Source organism: Nannospalax galili, unplaced genomic scaffold, assembly GCF_000622305.1.
Source record: "Nannospalax galili isolate Female #2095 unplaced genomic scaffold, S.galili_v1.0 scaffold767, whole genome shotgun sequence".
NCBI classification, from domain to species: Eukaryota; Metazoa; Chordata; class Mammalia; order Rodentia; family Spalacidae; genus Nannospalax; species Nannospalax galili.
Genome location: NW_008357164.1, coordinates 1659 through 22504, shown reverse-complemented (window position 1 = coordinate 22504; position 20846 = coordinate 1659).

Below are 20846 nucleotides of genomic sequence, written 5' to 3'. Positions count from 1 at the left end.
TCCCTACATGACATGCAATAGAACATGTTTCACACTTCTGGAAACGGCAGAGCTGGACGGGATCTCGGAGGTGATACGGTCCCTCACTCTCATTTTCTAGATGAAGGAACTCAGGCCTAGGGATTGCTCACAGTGAAGGCCACAGCAGTACAGCAAGGAAATCACTTAGATTTGTTGACTCTTAATCCAGTATTCTCATTACACTTCAGGAGAAGCAGCAGCACAGTTTAAGTTTCTACAGGACCTCTAATTAAATCTATCCAAAAGCAAAAATTAAAAAGAGAGAATTTAGACAATAAAATAAAGCCAGCAAAACTTGAAGGTATGCAGGCAATAAATCTAGACATGCTGTCTTGAGTCGGTGGCCAGCCTCCAGGCTATGTTGCATGGCTATGCTTCTCTGATATGCCTCTTTTTAAACTCTATGTGCATCTCTGCACTGGATGCTTGCCCTGTAGAGAATACTCCCTTGTGAAACCACCACTGACCTCACCATCTCATCCCAAACACATACAAGATTATAAAGACTTCCATTGTTTTTCAGTTTTATATTTTGAAATATGATTTTTTTCTATCTTCTACTTAAGAGTAGGGCTTTAGGGTGTGATGCACACATAAGGCCACAACTGGACAAGTTTTGGAGAATAAGAGACTGTAGGGTATAGGATGGGGGTCCTATAAGGAACCTCACCCACCCACAGCTCAGGACTGTTCTGGAAGAGGAGGAGGAAAGATGGTAAGAGCCAAGGCTAGTTCATGAATGTATCAGGTGGAGGTTTCCAGGCTACTGGAGGCTTGCTCATATGAGCCTGCAGGAGCGGTGGTGTCAAACAGGGGAGCCTTGTCAGCTCAGTTTAAATAAGGGGCCAAAGGGGAGGTGAAAAATAGGTGGTGGGCCAGCACTAGACTGAGAACTATTTGAGACTGTTTGCTGCTGGGTGAGGGAGAGTATGGCTTACATACGACCACTGGATGGGCTGACTAGACTCCAGTGGACGCATTTACACTGAAGGACATTTGGGCACAAACACCTGAATGACTAGGACTCAGCCTGTATGGCAGAGTGCATGGGGTTTGGTGAGGGGAGTAGGAGAAGGCATGGATGAGGGAGGGGTCTGGATTTGAGTGGGAAATATATGAAATTTTAAAAGCTCAATTAAAAAATCAAAAACAAAACAAAAAAGAATATAAGTATGAAAACAAAAGTTTTTAAAACCAGAAAAAAAAAAAAAGAGTAGAGCTTTGAAGAAAATTTTACAATCATGCTGGTCTCGGGCGAAATGAATGTGACAATATCCACAGAGAACTGTGATCTGCCCAGTCATGGACATCAGAGAGGTGCAGTAGCCTTGCTCTCCTGGAAGGTGTCTGTTAAGCCTGGCAAGGCTCCAAACCCCTAAAATCACTTTTCTGCTTGCCATCTGCATCTCTCAACTAAAAGTAGAGAGATGATACAGAAACTGAAAGTAGGCAAATTCATGCCTAAACAGTTTTGTAGCTTTGTAGTGTGGGTAAAAGAAAGGTGAGAGGTGCACAGGGGAAGCTCTGAAACCACAGGGTAATTAAGCAGGCTTGGGGCTTTGTTTTGTTGGGAAAAAAAATGAAATACCTTGATGAATGCTGTAAGAACTCTGCATTTTGATAGAAAACTCTGTTTAAAATGTTGATTTAGATTTACTTGCTAAGCTTGCCTGTTCTGCCTGATTGTATCTACCACACATGGATGATTAACCTAGTTGAAATGTTAAGAATTGAAGTGCTGTAAACCTCCTTCCTGGACCCTGGACCCCTGACTCAGTTGATTTACAATGTGTCCTGTAGGCCTGTTTGCACATACCAGATAACCGATAAGGAACAAAAAGAGGGAAGTTGCACCAGGCTTACACCAGATCTACCCTTCCTGGAAAAGATGTTTAACCGAAACTATAGCTTTTAGAAGATGTTTGATCAAAGTGTCTGCTGAGGAATGCTTTTTGTGTAATGACTATGTGGGCCTATATAATCTGTATCTGAAACTGAATGGGGGTCGATCGTTCTGACCAGACTTGCATGTCTTGGGAAACCGGTCGACCCCAGCCGGCTGGAAAGTAAAGACTCTGCTTGATTTTTACATCTCCAATCCCGTGTATTTGTTATCTGGAGGGGACCCATCGAGTCACGGACCCTAACAGTTTCTTCCTTTCCCATGTGTTCTGCCTCAGACCTGTTTCCCACAGGCTGAAGATGGTGCATGGAGAGTTGGATGCCACTGCTGTCTGACGAGGAAACTGGAACTGAAACCCACAAGCCTCACACCTGCGAGGTCAGCCTCATTAACAACTTTGACCCTGGTTTGTTTCTAAGCACTTTCCCAATGAATGCCGCTATGAACATGGGTACCCCTGGAGGGCCTGTGGTGATTCATCTTCTTACCCATCCAAAATCAGTTCTCCCTGTGCTGCTCTGGGATCTAATCAGCATCCTAAGTCAATCCTTAAGTCTTTGTAAAACCATGGAAGTTTACGGATTTACATTTGAGTGGCAGTTAACCTCCTTGCTTTATAAAAGGTACTTAAATTGCTACAAAATAATTGTTCTGTTCCTCAGACAAATTCCACCACCTTGGTTTTCCCTCACTGGGTCTAAGCTCACTGCAATTAAATCACATAAATGAGGTGCTAAGGCCAGCAAGTGGGCTCATCACACATAAACTGTGATTTTTGGTCGTAGAAGCTGCACACCTCAGTAAGAGGAACATTCTAGAGAACTCTGACTAGCAGAATATTACTCCAAGGCTATAGTGGGTTTAGGGAGGGTATAGAGCAGAGGTAGAACTGTCAGGAATAAGTGAAGAAAAAAAGAAAGAAAAAGACTGAAGCTGTCCACAGTATCTATCTGTATTATTGAATATAAAGCCTAGACACACAGAAGTTAACATGTCTAGTTTATACAACTAAACTCTAATGGTTGCTAGAAATACCTTCTTGATACGTGACACACATTCTTCATTAGATTTCATTAGAAGCAGTGAGTAGTTAGTAATTATCATTCTATCAATCCAGAAACACTTGCTTTAAGAAATAAACAGAGCCATTCGTTCCAAGCAAGGCTCTGGGCTGGCAGTGAATCTACATGACAGTTTGACTACTGGAAAACAACAGCTCTTTGCACAATAAAATTATCCTTAATCAAAAGACAGACTTGGATCTGGGGTGGAAAAATCACTGTTTTAATTTCAGATATCTATTGAATACCTACTATGTGCTAGTCTCAGACTATGCAGGACCCAGGCTACACTGGCATGCTACAGAAATGTGTCCATCTCTTCATTTTTCAAAATTCTAAGAACTTAATGAGGGTAGAGAAATGATATAGTATAATACAATGCAGAATGACGAAAACTCTAAGAACAGTCCAACGGGAAGCACTGGGGTTACAGGGGGAGAAGCTGTGAAGGTGACCAAGGAGGTTTTCACAAACTTTTTGTCGGACATTATCCTTTCAGCTCCAGCTGCTGATATGAGCACTGTATATTCCACAGGAATGAACAAGCTACAGACAGGAAGCAGGAATGAAACCGGACCTTATGCAGTGCAGGTGAGGTACAAGTAGCCACGGGGAGCCTGTGAAGGTCTCCTGAAGGAAGGATGGCCAGAGGAGCAGTAGGACTTAGTGTCCGAAGAGAAAGGAGTGTGTTTGATATATGTCAGATAGTCAATAGGAAATGAAAAAGAAAGGAAATACAGAACAACATAGCCAAAACGTTGCTCAGGTGATTTAATCAGATTTCAAGTCTGTCCATGATAAAGGGAGATAGACTAAAACCATCAGAAAGTGTGGAAGAGAAAACTGCAGCGCTTAATGATCTCCTCAGCAGCTGCTTCTAGGCATTCACAGCACAGGCTGTGCGGTAAGTCTCCAAGGCAGACCTAAGGCTGACTTTGCAGTCAGGGGACAAAGTTTAATTAGGGAATCAGCAATGACAGACAACAGAGGAAGCCAGAGAAATGCTCAAGGGCCCTACCCTTCCCTGCCAAGTCATTGGGTACTGATGATTCTTGGGGAGGGACAATCGTTATCTTCAGTTGTGTATTCAATCTCGAGGCTGCTAGGCTCCAGTGGATAGTCCAAATCCATGGCCACACAGAAGGCCCTGGTTAAAATCAGTGTGTCACAAAACAAAAGAGATAAATGTAGGAAAGGGTCTTGCGAGAGGGATGGAGGAAGGACACCTATGGGAGGGAGAGGGTGGGAGTGAGAGCAAACAGAGTGTACTGTATGTATGCATGTATAAAACTCAACAGCGTGTACTTATGTATGCATGTATGAAATTTGATCAAAGAACTGCTAAGTGAGAGTTATAGAAAAACAACTGCTTTGGCTAATCAGACCTAGTGGATTATTTTTCCTTAAAAAAGAAGACATAATGTTGGGAAGAGGATGTTGGAGAGGATCTTGGAGGAGTTGAAGGGGGAAAGAGAAGGTAGATATGATCATATTTTGTTGTATACATATATTCTCAAAGAATAATTTTTTAAACGGAGAGAAAAATAAGTGCTTTGGGGCAGAGGGAGCAATGTAATCAGAGATCCAGAGGCCAAGAGGCAAGGATGTGTTATAGTCAGCTGAAGTAAGGACATGGAACACTTCGTAGTGAAAGCAAAGAGAGCTATTTGAGATCATACTAAACTACTTGAAAGACACACAACTGAACCATAACATCTTCAGGAGCTAGTGCTCACCCACAAAAACCAAGGGCATTCGGGCTCCAGGAGCTGTTCAAATATGTACACTTGCAACCTGGTCCTCAGAGAGACAGCAGCTCATTAAAGGTACCCTGCACATGCCCCGAACATCTTTTTAAAATTTATATTCACTCTGTCCAAAAGGCAAGTCCTATTTTAAAGAGAGAAAAAGACACCTTTGATACAAATGACAGAATTAATTAAAAACATCTATTGAAGAATGATTATCTGAAAAGCTGTTTGTTCTTGAATTATTCAGGTGTGTTATGTATGATAACTTTCAGAATGCCTTATACCTTATGCAGTAGGCAAGCACTCATATATTTAGAAAATGTGAAATTAGTCCCTTTTGTTTAACATGTGCAGTGGAAAATGACTAGGCTTGTTTGAAAAGTGCTTTATTTATGCAAATATGTATTGTACTTATGTGGTAAATAATTTACTTACTTTACAAGGCAATCAAGATTCAATCATCTCCCAAGCAGCCTACTGTCCTCTTTGAAATGCTGAATGTAGTTTTTGAAATGCTAAATGTAGTTTATGCTTTCCATTCAAAATTTAAATAAAATATCTACAAGACCTTTTCAAATCACTGGGGTGGGGTGTGTGTGTGTGTGTGTGTGTGTGTGTGTGTGTGTGTGTGTGTGTCTTACTAATCCCAGCTTAGAAATTAGTAAGACTGTTATACTGTTATTTATAGTAGAGACATCTGAGCAAAGGATGAAAATAATCATATCATCTGTAGAACTGGGGGTCCCTAAAGATTTCCACAACTCAACTCTCTAAACCTGTGAAAGACTGAAGGTGTGACTCATAGGCCCAAAGTAGCTGCAGGTAGAATTCTTATAGAAGAGAATCAGGAAAGCCAAAGTCAGGGAAGGAAATGTGGCCATAGAAACTGAAATCAGAATGGTGTATAGAAGGGTCCAAAAGCCAGGGAATGCATGTAGCCTCCTGAAATGGCAAAAGGCAGTGAAAGAGATTCTTAAAATCCTCTGAAGGAAACAGCTCTGCCAAGGCATTTTACACCTCTGTCCTCCAGAAGTACAAGATAATTATGTGTGTCATTCAAACCATAAAGTGTATGGTGCTTTGTTACAGCAACAAGAGGAAACTGATATAGAGTCTTAGTGAAACACACATCCTACCTTTACCAAGATTATCCTATTGTTTTTGTATGAATTTTACAGGACACTTCCTATTAATGGGAAGGTAGCGAGGACCACCCTTTAAACATCTATTCCATTTATTTACAAGGAAGTTTTTCTGGGGATGATTGGACCAAATTAAAATCTAGGACTGCTGCTTTATCAACTAGCAGTGTTCAGCAAACTATCTATAAAGGACCAAATAGTGACTATTTTTGTTTTGTTTTGCTTTGCGGGTCAAACAATCTTTTTCACAACTAAATTCTGCTGTTCTGTTGCAAACTCATAGCTGACAATGCTACAGTGAACTAACAGGCCATGTTTTAATAAAAGTTTATTTATAAAAATTGCTGGATCAGATTTGGTATAAAGCCCACCCTTGAAATAAGATGTTGACATTGATTCACAGACACAGATAAGGTGAAAGGGTGCTCCTCACCATTTAGAAAGAACTCTGGCTTGTAGGTAGAGCCCTGTGCCTAAGCAAAGGCCATGCAGGCTCCACATCCACCTAGAAGACTTTAGGAGACCAGCGTGGAAGATTTGCTATGTGGATTGAAGATGCATTCATCAGTGGGTAAAGTGTTTCTGTGCAATTGTGAGGGCCTGAGTTCCAACCCCCAGAACCCACGTAAAGCTGGATGCAGTAAGAAGCATCCATAAACCCTGTGCTACTGGGATGATCTGAGTGGCAGAGGCAAGAGAATCCTGTCTGGCTACTAGCCAGCATACATAGCAGCAAACAGCAGAGACCCTGACTCAAACAAGATGGAGGTAAAGCCTGATACCCACACGTGTGCTGTGGCATGCTCACAGCAATACATACACAGAATTTACACATATGCACAAGTAATAAATACAAGAAAATCATTCTGTTAAAGATGTATTTACCACCTGGAACAGTCAAGGATTAGATGAAACCTAAATTTGTTTCAGGACCCATCTGTTAAAATGCATTTCTACCAGTTTCTGCTTTCTATGCCACCCATGACCTTCTGATTTTCTTGAACAAGAGTTCTTTCAAACTAAAGAATTATTCTCTTTGTTTTGCCATGAAAAGGCTTAATTTCTGCTCATAGATGGTCTCTGCAAATACAATAGGAGAGGCAACAAGCTGTGTGCTTCCTTCTGTTCTGTGCATATATTTGAGTTTCTCCATTTCCACTCTACACATACGAAATGTTCCAACTCCAGTCACCACCACAGGATCAGAAAGATGGTCCTCCTACTCCCATTTTACAGTAAAGACCACAGCATATCTACTGTGATGATAAAAAAAAATTCTTTTAACATTTTAAAAATTTTTTATTTTTATGTCTAGGAGTGTTTTCCCTGCATGCATTTAAGTATACCATCTGTGTGCCTGGTGTCTGCAGAAGCCAAAAGAGAGCATTGGATCCCCCAGAACAGGAGTTCAGGATGGGTGTTAGCTTCAAAGTGGATGCTGAGAACCTGAACCTTGGTCTTCTGGAAGAGTAGTCAGTGCTTTTAACCACTGAGCACTCTCTCTAGTCCCTAAAAAAATTTAAAAAGAGAGGAAATATTTTCTTCAATAAATGAATGATTGGTGAGGTGGTTTGATGAAAAACAGTCCCTATAGGCTTCATGCATTTGAACACGTGGTCCCCAGTTGGTGATACTATTTAGGGAAGTGCAGCTTTGCTGGAGGAAGTACCTCACTAGGGGTGGGCTTTGAGGGTTTACAGTCTTACCCCACTGTGGGAGGCAGGCTTGAGCCTAGGGTGAAAGTCTTAATGACAGCCATACAGCAGGCCTGAGGCAATGGACTGACCGCTGGAGCCACAAGGAATGCCTTGTGACATTTGCTCCCATTGGCAGATCATGAGACTGATGCCTAGAGCTCGCCACTCCCTAATCACCACCCTTGGAATTCCAAATTGCAACACTTAGATATTGCAACAGTCAGGGTCAAGTGGTTTCCAGGAATCCAGGCTCTGTAATCTGAAAGCCAGTATGCTAATGAGGCATCTGGCCCGCTATACTGTGATAGGACGCTACACCTGTTATGCTAATAAGGTATCCTACTGGCTGTGCTATGATTGGACTGCTACCCCTATATAAACTTGTGCCTTCCTGCAATAAAGTGGATCTGTGTCACTGAACCTGGTCACCTGGGTCTGAATGCGGCTCCACTGACACAGTCTCCTCACCAGCCCTGAGGTCCGGGACTGGGCAGAAACAGCGATGATCTGAGGCAGCACAGGGCAAGCAGAAGAGTGGCCTCAGAGCCGGGCAGGCGGAAGAGCGGCCACAGCACCAGGCAGGCAGAAGAATAGCCTCAGCCCAGGGCGAGCAGAGGAGCAACCACAGAGCCTGTGAGAACAAAGGAGAAGAACCCATGTGAATGGCGGCCATACCCCACTTCCAGTTCATGTTCTGCTTCCCACCTGTGAATGAAAACGTGATCACTCAGTCTCTTGATCCTGCCATAATACCTGCAGCTTACTGCCATGACTCCTCTCTGTTATAAACTATCCCTCTGAAATGTCAACCCAACATAAACTTTGGATCATGGTATTTTATCACAGAAATAGAAAAGTACTACACTTGGTTAAAAAAAAAAAAAGTTTGTGAATATTTTATTGCTATTTTTAGTGTCCTTTACTAAATATTTAAAAACAAACAAACCAAAAACCACATGGTCCCAGCACTTAGAAGCTTGAAGCAGAAGATCAGAAGGTTGAAGCAAGCCTGGCCTACAAAGCAAGATCCTGTCACAAAAAGCTGGAAGAAGAGGAAGGAGAGCAGAAAAAGGAAGAGGAAGGGAAGGAAAAGGGGGAGGAAGAAGGGGATGAAGAGGAGAAGCTGAATGAAGAATTGAGGATAACCAGGTGTGGTACAAGCCTGTAATTCTAGCACTTCGGAGATGGAGTCAGAAAGGTCAGGAGTTCAAAGTCACCCTTGGCTATACAGTCCATTCAAGACCAGCCTGGACTACAAGAGACCTTACTCAAAGTGAAACTAGCAAATACAAAAATTGAGGATACCAATGCAAATATTTTCATTTTAAAGTTGTAGAGTCAAGCCTGAAGACGTAGCTCAACACTCAAGAGCACTGGCTGCTCTTCCAGAGGACTTGAGTTTGGTTTCCAGCACCCACATGATGGCTAACAAATGTCAGTAACACCCATTCCAGGGCACCTGCTGCCCTCTTCTGACCTCCATGGGTATTGCACAAGCGGTGCATTTATGTTCATGCAGGCAAAACACTCACACACACAAAATAAAAATAAATTAAAATAAATAAATTAAGTTGCAGAATCATTGCTCCTAAATGCGGGGTTCAAATTTTGTTAAACGGTTACACATCTGCTCCCCACCTTGGCTCTGTTTCCAAGTGTTCTCCGCCATTCTCCACCCATTACGTTGAGCAACTGAATCTTCCACGAAGTTGCATGAGGAGTTCCCTGCCAGGGGCGTTTATACCCACACAACGGTAAGTTCTCTGTGGTTGTTCCATTCGTGTATGGTAATTTTTTTATTGAGGTTTCAACTCCATCACAGGGCATTGAACAGGAAAGACAAAAGGATCTGCAAAGCACATACAGTCAGAGTCAGAGATGCTTGCCAGAGCACAGGGGAAGAGAAACCTCCTTAAGTTCCTGCACATTAGAATAATGGTGGGGAAAGAGAAAACTTGCAAGACTGAATGGGGAAAGATTTCAGACTGTACCTTTACCACAAAGAAATGTTGAAAGGTTAATAGATGCCCAAGTGGTCAGTTTAGATTAGAACAAAACTTTGATGACAGACATTCGATACAGAAGTCGATAGACTTGGAATGATTAAAGTGACTAGTGCACAGGGGCGGGAGCTTGGTGAGCACCTTTTCTATCCATACAAAATGTTATTTATGCAACATTTATTTATATGGAATTATGAGTGCACACATACATCATTTAATTCTGATCACTCACAGTACCATTACTACACCTAATTGATATGCAAAAATAAACGAGGCTCAGAAAGATAAACTTTTTTCAGTCATATCACAAAGGATGAATCTCGGGTCTGTCTGGCTTGAAATTCACTCTGCTACTCATCTTCCTTTCTAAAGAGATTCAGCTAGACACTGAAGACTGAAGAAAATAGTGTTCATATCCAAATTCCTTACAAGTTCTATTATTTACATTTCCCCATCCGAGCTTTATGTTTTAATTAAATAGTAGATTTGATGGATACATACTGAGTAAATCTTATTGCTAAGGAACTTGGAGGAAAGAAAAAATAAGGTCAGCATATTTTAGCATTCTATTTTGAGCAATGTTGGGACATAAGAAAAAAATCAATAAAAATGTGCATTAAGAACAGAACACTGGACTCAGGGTAAGTTAAAGTGTTTTAGTGAACAAAATTGTATATTCATGCTTAACAAGAATACCCTATAACATGACAACGGTGTGTGATATGATAGCATGCTCAGGGCATTTTGCATGTGATATATGTGTTTGCATGTACAGTATGTACATAAGAGAATCAATGCCATGAGGGCTTGTTTATGCTTAGACAACATGGCACTGATATGTATTTCCCACATAAGGCAAGATGGCTAATGCTAGACACCCATGGGTCTATGAGTAAGCATAAAATGGCTGACACTGGATGTCCAGGGACCCCAAAATAAACAGTGATATAATCTGTCATGTTACCAGTTTTAGCAAGAATCCTCCACTTTTGTGAGATTTCAAATAAATAGTCCTTGGGACCAAGAGTATATGCCCTTGCCCTGTGGCTGCCTGCTTAGCAACCTGTACAGCCTTGCCCAGAGAAAAGAAAGCATGTCTCATTTTCCAGCTCCTCTCTCCCAGCTCCTCTGAACCCTCTGTTCTTGTGCCCCAAACTGGGCCTCCACAGTACAATCATGACTTATGACCGTATATGTGTATAAATATACTGGATCCACTGATTTCCATGATTTAATTCTTCAAATCCTTGGCCAAGATTCAAGAGGAAATAATAAGCATCAGTTGGGAGAGAAAAGAGCACTGATTTAAACCATTTCTCATAAATTAGAATTTGTAGCCAAGAACTTCAGTCCTCACGGTTCAACCTACAGACTCAGAGCTATGAGTGATATGAGTCCAACCAGAGGAAGTGACTCCCAGCTTGCCAGGGAACTCCTGAAGGGAGGCTCCAGAGAATAGAAATAGTGAGTCTAGCACTCAAGAAAGGTCACAGGCATCAGGGTGCTTTAAAGGAATGGATCTCTAAACCAGGCCAGAGCACTGATTTCATTTGTGATTGCTTCACAGCGAAACCCTGGAATGTGATGTGGTGTGTGAGATAGAATTACAGTGTGATTGCGTATAACATGGTGCACATGTGTCTTATCATTGTGTGTATATCATGTGGAGCACTTAAGCCTATGGTTTGTGAATGTGTGTGTGTGTGTGTGTGCTTATGTGTGTCTGTGTCTGTGTCTGTGTAAATATAATGAGAATCTACTTCATAGGTGAAGAGAGTGAGGTGAATGGAGTGAGGTAGAAGAGTCAAATCTACAGCAAAAGACCAGGAAAGGATAGAGGCTGAGAACAGGACAGGATTACCAACCCAAACCACACAGTCATGTCCTGCAGACAATGCAACCAAAAATCTCAATTTAGAAAAGTCCTTCCTATCCCAGTTATAGCAAAATGAAGTAGTAACCTTTGACAGTTTAAGATATTTCTGAAAATTTAGTAATATCCAGTGTTGGCAAAGATGTAGGATATTTAACACATGTGGTTAGAATGTATTTAGTATATTTCTGGAAGGTCATTGGCAAGATGAATTACAATGCAAATCACATATGCACTTTGACCCAGCAAGTGAATGTTTGTGATGCTTAATGTTCTCGAGACAAGCCTCTGGGCATGTCTGCAAGGGATTATCTAGACGGCCCTGTTAATTAAAGTGGGTATGAATGTGGTGAAGTTAATTCATCCTAAGTGTGGGTAAAACCATTCCCAGGGCTTAGTTCTGAACTGTATTAAAAAGAGGGAGCCAAGCACCAGCATTCATCTCTCTCTGCCTCCTGACTATGGATGCAATGTGACCAGTCACCTCACATTCCTCCTGACAAAAGCATGCCTTCCCTAACCATGACAGACTGTACTCTTGAATTGTCCACCAAAATAAGCCCTGCCTCCCTTAAGTTGCTCTTGTTAGCTATTTTATCACACAACCCAAAGAAAGTGACTTCTATGGACAGCAGAGGAATTTACCATCAGATATGGAAGGATAATTGGAGAAATATGTAAATGAGCAAATATTCCTGGCAGCACTGTGTACAATGTAGGCAATGCCAATCAATAAGGTATTTGCTAATGAACAACAATATTGCAGGTTGAAAGAAACCTGTAGAACTTATTAATAACCAAGAATACACCTGAAACTTAGTACTGAAGCAAAAGTTAGCATTTACAAAACAGAAATGTTTAGTCTTATTTTGGGTAAGTAAAAGCATGTTCATTTACTTTCATATAAAAGATTTAGATGATTAATAAAATTCAGTGGCAGACTGTCTCTGAAAAGTGCTGACTCTGGGGGCAAGGAGAAAATTTCACTTTCTACTTTATATACAATGATTTTTCCTTGAGAACATGTATTATTTCTATGCTTGGAAGAAAATAACAATAAAGATACATCCGTTTAGGAAAGAAGCAAGGGAGCTTTTGCAAATGGCCTGTGGTACAGACCTGGTGTATCTTTCCCTATTTCTGATCTAAGGCCATGGCCAAATTCTCAGCCATGCAATCAACTAAAAATTCAAATTCCTAGATATCTAAATCTGTTTTCTTACTGATTTACCACCTAGTGATTCCTCTATAGCTTATGCATCTGCAAGTGGCTGGGCAAGGCAGAGCTGTTACAGGAAACAAGTGAGGATAGTCCATTTCCAAGAGCCCAGCAAGGACTTTCTGATAGAGAGAAAGGGGGAGTTTTGACTGTTTAGGGCCTTATGGATGGTTTAATTTTCTTCCATAATAAAAATGAAAGAAAGGACTAAATACAGTCCTACGACAAAATCACCAAAAGCCATTAAGAATGCACACAGCTCAGCATACAAATGTACAGATAACCTCTTTATATGCCACAATAATGTTTAGACTTCTGAATGCATATAGAATAATGAAACAGTACCTTGCTGTGAGCCATGCTGTGGCTCTGTCTGATCATTTGGGGCTTATTTGGTGCCTGTGACTTGTGGAAATGAAGCCCTGCATCATTCATTATGTGTCTTGTTTTCACAAAGTACAGAAACATTCCTCTCTCTGTGCAAAACAGAGAGTTTTATTACAAAGACACTTTATATCTTACAGACCATAAAGATTTCTATTTTGTATCCCATTTTTCCTAAACTTACTATGAATTTAATATTTCTCTCTGAGTATAACTATTTTCAACCGTTTTTTCTTCATTATGTTTTACTGATCTTTTTCTAAATTTTATTTATTATTTTTTATTTTATGTGTATGCGTATATTGTCTGCATGTAGGTAACTGCACCCGTGCGGGGGACAGAAGAAGCTGTTGGATCCCCTGGAATGAGTTATAGACAGTTGTTAGCTGTCATGTGGGTGCTGAGATTCGAACCTGGGTCTTCTGCAAGAACCAGCCAGTGTTCTTAACCACTGAGCCATCTCTCTAGCCCCATGTTTTACTAATCTTTAATCACTGTTTTCCAAAATACTTTTTCTTTCTCTGTCTTCCTTTCTATGCTATCACCTCTTATTTCTGTATAATCTATAAATGAAATCTTAATTATATTTAATCTCTTCTATTTTAAAAAATTCTGAGAAAATTTTTTTGGAAATCAAGGATTGCTAGGTCAATGCTATAGCATATCTGTCTTATAAATTTTCTATTTTGAACATGGGTCCTTTTTTAGATGAATATGTATATATTTTTATTTTTATCATTATGTAACTTTGAAAATCAAGCAAGAAAAGACAAATATATTAAAACATCTTAAAATTTAAAATTCAATCCTAAATCTCAGTTGTTGTTCAAATCCATTGAATTTAATTTTTAAATTCTGAAAATAGATCTTATGAAGAGAAGTACAAGTCCAGTGTTGGTGCCGAGTTGGGAGGAGGCTGCAGGTCAGTTCTACCTGATAGGCAACTTTGTTTCCTTGGAAAATACCAAAACTTTTTAAATCTCCCTATTGTCAACACTTTGTCAGTAACCTAAAGGAGGATCTAAGAAAGCAATAATGCAAAAGTAGATAACTGTGACCTCATCTGCCAAGCTGGAATGAGAGAAAAACAGTGAAAACCACAGTCCATATGGTCACCCTGCTGCGCTCTCAGGTAACAATGGGAAAACATGCAAAGAACACACAAATGGGCAAAGACAAGCACCAGGAACAATACACTGCATGTGATTCTGAGTCCGCCTTGTAACAACCATGCCTGAGTGACCTTGAGTCTGGCCTGCAGCAGCTCCGAGCCTCACTGACCATCAGGTGTTCAGAGCCTTCCTGTAAAAGATCCAACACCGCAGACATCTCAGGACTGGAATTTCCTTTTCTTGCTTTCACATTTTCACCCCTGCACTCAGGGAGGATAAGGCTGTTAATCTTTTAATTGACTTATTCTGTCCTTTTTCTATGTCACCACTTGGGTATAACTGTGGAGAAAATGTTGATATTCTTTTTGTGTTGATGGATTTATACAGTTTTAGGGTGCTGGTAGGCTGCATAGCTTTGTCCACTATGGACTCCCATTCTTAGCACATCTTGCTTATGATTTTCAACTCCTCCTATGGTCACTTTCGAGACAGTGGAAATTTGCATGAACAGTTGGAGCTGTCCATCTGAAACCAATGTTGTGTGAAAATATAAGGGTTGTAAATGAGGATTTCCTGTTCCTCTTACTTGAACAGGAAACTACGGAAAAGGGCTGGTGTTACAGCTACTGCAGTCATGTTGGAGTTACAAGATACACATGTTTTTCTATCTAAGTTCACACTAAGTACACTCCCCTTCTGACACCAGATATATAAGGGCGTTTCCACATACACCGAAATCCTCCATCAGATACACCTGGGAACCCTATATTTAACTCAGTTCTGACACTAAACCTAGAGTTGAAGTCACATCCCACATGTTGAAGGCTTTCCTGCATGATGGCCCCAAATTCGGATGCCTGTTGCAAATGGCCATTTGTCACCTACTGTTCTAACTAAACAACTAAGAATCAAGGGCTCCCAGAACTCAGGAAAACATGTTTGCTGGTTTGATGTATTAATATAGGATATGATGGAGAATAAAGATTAACAGACAAGATAGGAAAGATAAATAAAGCAAAAGATTTAGAGGTTTTTGTGTCCTTTCTGGGCATGCCACCCTTCAATACCACCATATGTTCAACTACCTGGAAACCTCTCAGACCCTGTTCTTTTCGTGATTTTATGTAGGCTTTATTCAGTGGGCATGATGAATCATCATTAGCCATTGGTGGTCTTTTCAACTTTGAGACAAATCTCTGCTCCATAGACCTGCCTGAGAAAGGGGTGGGGCTGAAGCTTCAACTTTCTAATTACAGAGCTGGTTTGCCAGATAACCACCTCCCATCCTGAGGCTATCAAGAGTTGCCTCATTTGAAGAGGATCCTCTTTCACCAAGTCAATTTTAAGGGATTAGAAGAAGCTCTTTACCAGATGTTCAGAAAACTACACAGATCTTGGGAACTCTATGACAGATAATGGAGTCAAAGGCAAATTCTAGAACAAATGATTCTCCTAGAACACCTATTTACAAAGGTTTTAGGATTTATGCCTTAGGGTCTAGAAGAAGAGAAAGTGTGTGCAGACATGTGTGTGTGTGTGTGTGTGTGCATGTGTGTGTCTGTCTATGAGTATGTCTGTGTGTGTGTCTTTATCTTTGTGTGTGTGTGTGCCTGTGTGTGTCTGTGTGTGTGTCTCTGTGTGTGTGTCAATGTCATTGACTACATAGTAAGTGTATTAGTCAGGGTTCTCCAAAGAAACAGAACCGGTAGAATGAATACGTATAGAGATTTATCAGCTTAGCTCACAGGATAGAGTCCGAGTAGAGAGTCTGAGTAGTCCAACAATGGCTGAGAGAGGCTGAGAATCCATAGTCGCTCAGTCCACAAGGCTGAATGTCTCAGTAGTCCCAGTCCGGTGCTGAAGGTTTGACAAATTCCAAAATATCAGCTAGTCTTCAGTCTACAGCAGCAAGACGAACTCACCAGTGAGAGAGAAGGCAAGCAGTAAAAAGCCTGGCGTTCTGCTCTGCCTTGGTCTTTTATACCGGTTGTCATCAGAAGGTAATGCCCACATTTAGGGTGTGTCTTCCAGCTTTAGATGATCCAATCAAGAGGATCTCTTTCATTTCAGTTAATCCCAGATCCAATCAAGTTGACACCCAGGATTAGCCATGACAGTAAGTTACTCCAAATTTTAGTGTCTTAAAATAACAACTGCATTTTCTTTTCTCTCTCAGAGTTCTGGGATTTTCCTCAGACCAGATGAGCAATTCTCCCTCGGGCTTTCTCCTTATGTGGTTGCAGTAGAGGCTGTGACATTCACATAAATGTCTCATACCTCGGCTAAGAAGACTAAAGCATCTCATGGCTGGTGCACCCAGGAGAATCCTTTAGCCACTGCTCCCCAATTTGACCTCTCTGCACATCCCTTCAACATGGTAGCCCCAGAGGTGCTGGTGTCTTTCATGAAGGATGAAGATACTAAGCAAGAATGCCACGAGAGTGAAGAATACATTCTCTTGGCTCTGTTTACAGCCTCAGAAGTCACGCAGCCTCATTCTACCGCACCGTCACTGCAAGCAGAAATCACAGCCCTGTTGGAAAACTATCCAAGGGGAGAGAACACAGGCTTCCATCTCAGAATGAGAAGACTGTCTTATTTTAAGAAGTACATGGGGTATAGGATGTATATCTACTCCTCCAGAAGATATGTGCCACAGCCAGGTACAAAAGACTAGTCATTTGAGCTGGCAAAGATCTTATCAAGATCCCTGTGACTTAAGGATTATTATTGCCATCCATCATTTAAAAAAAAAAATCACATCTTAAATATTTTCACCCAGCTCAGGGTAAAATCTGAAGATTAGAACAAAATTGGATAAATTAGGATTAAGATGAAATTTTATCAATAAAGTGAGAGATTTACTCATTTTATATAACTTTAATCTCTTTATTTATATGAGAAAATTCATTGATCTCTACTGCTCAAAGCCTTTTCTCATGACTTAAGAAGATGAACTATTAAAACCATGTAAAGTTCAGTATAAATAAAATGAATGAGAAGAGTTTATCATGAATATATTGATAAATTGTGCATAATAAACAAGATTTGCTCACTTTGTGGAGCTAATGCAAAGATCCAAGAGGAGAAAACAAGATTATAAACCAAGTTATTTCTTCAGAATACTGAAAGCTCCTGGGATCTGTGTACTACAGAAAACGCAAAAAAGTCTATGGAGAGAACAGCCCTGCATAGAAAGTGATTGGACAGAGGGTTTTGTCGGCATTTCTAAACTACTTACGCCCAAATGATCACAGTTATGCTGCTAATGTAATTCATAAAGTGTAAAGAGACATAAAAAATAATCACATTTTCAATAGAGAAGATATAAAATGGAATAAAAGTACTAAAATGGGATATTTACGTATCCAAAGGCTAACATGCTAATTCATGGTCAGTTTCTGGTTAGCAGCAAATCCATCAGCTACTGGTTTGTAAGACAAAAGTTGCTGTATATACTCTATTGGATTAAGTTAACTGAGTGACATTAAGAGTCAGCACTTTGATTGACATTCAGTGTGGCCAATGCCTCATAAATAATGGACTTACTGTTGCACATCAAATCCTAATCTTTATGTTGGTACCACATGGGAAGCATACTTCCTTTTTATGAAACAGTTTTGAAAGAACTAAACATCACATCACTTTGTTTTTAGATACTCACAGCTGAATATTATAAATTAAATATTTTAGGGCTGGAGAGACAGCTTAGTGGTTAAGAGCACTGGTTGCTTTTACAGGAGACCTGGGTTTGAGTCCCAGAACTTACATGGCAGCTAACAACCATCCATGACTCCAGTTCCAGGGAAATCCAACACCCTCTTCTGACCAGGCATTGCATGACAGGCAATACACTCGTACACAAAAAATAAAAACAATAAATAAAACAAAATAAAAAATAAAATAACATTTTACTATTGGATAACAATAACATGAAGAGTAATTTTATTTGGAAATTAATCTTTTATTTGTTATTTTTATTTTACACATATGAGTAGGAACAATTTTTATATCATTGCCAAAATTCCTTGCCTAGTTGAAATATGCATGTGTGTCCCAATCCACTGCCCCTTGGAAGTGGGATTTATTGGTACGCATAATTGAAAGATCCAGTGTCGGTCTCCCTGTGCAGCTGGCTAACTGCAGAGAGGATGGACTCAGAGCCTCTTTGTAACTGTATGTGGAACAGCCTCTCTGAAGGGAAATATTCAGTGTTCTAATGCAAGACACCAGGGTTTGCATTAAAACACAAAGGAGAAGGGGAGTGAGGAAGAGAGGAAGAAGAAATCAGAGGGAGGAAAGGAGGACAGGAGCAGCAAATGGGGCCAAATTTTGATAGGTTTCAATCTTGGTGATAGGGATACGCAGATTCATGATACCCTTCTCCCTGATATTCTAGGAGCCTTTGAAAACACTTCAAAATTTTTAAACTTAATTTTCAATGTACAAAGCATTGTTCTTGAAATGCAAAGAGACTAAAATGAAGAAAAAAAAGCCTAAGAAAGATCTAAGAGCCAAGAGATACTACACGGAACGATGCAGCCTGGTGGAACAGTGAGAGCCTTGACATAGAAACTACGGCTTCTGGTTCCCCATCACTGAGTATGCAAGACCAGTGTGTAGTTTGAATGTCCTCAGCCTGTGCTTCCTGGTTTTACTTCTTTTCCAGGTTGGATAATACTGTGTTCTTGAACTTGGTTCCCTTGAGACACACTAGAACTTATGAATAAAAAAGGTTATTTGTTCCTCTTGTTTTTATTTGGAATTTTACTTCCATTGTCTCATGATTATTTGGAAATATAAATGTTCAGGGCTCAGCATGAACACATATTAAGTGTATAATAACTTCACAATGAGAACAATTACAGAGAAGCACTACAAAGACTTTAAGGCCAAAGGTAGCAGAATATCTTGTATTTTAAATTCTAAATACAGTTTAGCATAATCAGAGAGAGAGAGAGAGAGAGAGAGAGAAAGAGAGAGAGAAATATAATGGCTCTTGAGGAAGGCTATTTAGATCATCTGAGAAAGGCCACTTGAATGGATGAGGCCAAACATTTACTTTCTCATTTGACTGCAGTCCATCTGCTTAGCCTTGTGCTTCAGCAACTTGAGGAAAAACATTATCCCATCTCATATATATGGCCAGACAAATGCAGAAAAATAGAATAAATTGACCAAATGGTGCCAAGTTTGGGGCCCACCCTCAGAATATGCCCAAGTTTGGTTCAACTTCAGTCTCTTCTGAAATTAAAAGCATTTTCCTTGTTTGGCCTGACCATTGTTCGGGAGACATCACTAAGTCATCCCAGCTCTAATACATACAAACTGCATCCATTTTTCCACGTGTGTCTTTGCAAACAAATCCTGCAGGGTGTGACAGGAGGTATGGTAGCGACAAGAGCTATGCGTAAAGCACAAAGGCAAAGACAAGCTCCAAAGCATTCAGACTGTCTTGCATCTTGCCAGCACTACCAAGGGAATGGGTTTCCTCTCCCTGCTTTCTAATTCCTAAAGTCCTTTCCTTTTTCTCTTTGTCATTAATACTCCTTCTCTTGGGTCTGTTCCTTGATCCACATATATCAGCACCATAAACTGCTTCTGGTAGGCAAGAACATGTTCAGTAGATGAACTGGCATCTCATAGTTTGGGACAGGAAAATGTGAGGGAAACATAGAAGAGCTACTGCTTACCAAGTATGTGACATTGTGTGACTACTGCAAAATGCTCATCTCTTTATTTCATCTTTCAAATTCAAATTAAAAATTGGAAGCACCTTTACTCAAGGTCACTCAATAGAACAAGGCAGGCACAGGACCTGAATGCCTCTCTGTCAACCTCTGTCAACCTCTGAAACATCCAGTGTTTAACTCTGTGCCAATCATGGCCCCAAAGAACGGCAACATGTCACTGCAACAAACTGCTATTTGCACAGAGTATGTAGAAGTGCACAATGGCTGAAGAGAACTTAACACAGTTTAGCAGAATGGCTCACAAATCACAGCCATGCAAGATTCATCTACAGAACTTGTTAGAAAAAAGATCTGAAGGTTCTTCTCTACAACTACTAAGCCACACCTCTGGGAATGGGGCTTGAAGGAACAGCATTTTGAACAACTTCTACTACTGATTCTTAGCAGGTAGCTATACTACCACACATTGGAACATAGTGATATAATAGCTTTTGATAGGCTGTTCCCCTAACTAGTGGTTCCCATTATGAATTCCTAAGACATCAGCACCAGCAGCACATGGAAACTTGTTAGTAACAAGTTCTTGGGACTGGAGAGGTGGCTCAGCAGTTAAGAGCACTGACTGGTCTTGCAGAGGACCCAGGTTTGATTCCCAGCACTACATGGCAGCTAACAACTGTCCATAACTCCAGTTCCAGGGGATCCAACGCCTCTTCTGACCTCCATGAGCATTTCATGACCTGGGTACACTTGCACACATGCAAGCAATACACTCATGTGGGAGACAGGCTTGAGCCTAGGGTGAAAGTCTTATTGACAGCCATACAGCAGGCCTGAGGTAACAGCCTGACCACTGGAGCCACAAGGAATGCCTTGTGACATTTGCTCCCATTGGCAGATCATGAGACTGATGCCTAGAGCTCTCCACTCCCTAATCACCACCCTTGGAATTCCAAGTTGCAACACTTAGATATTGCAACAGTCAGG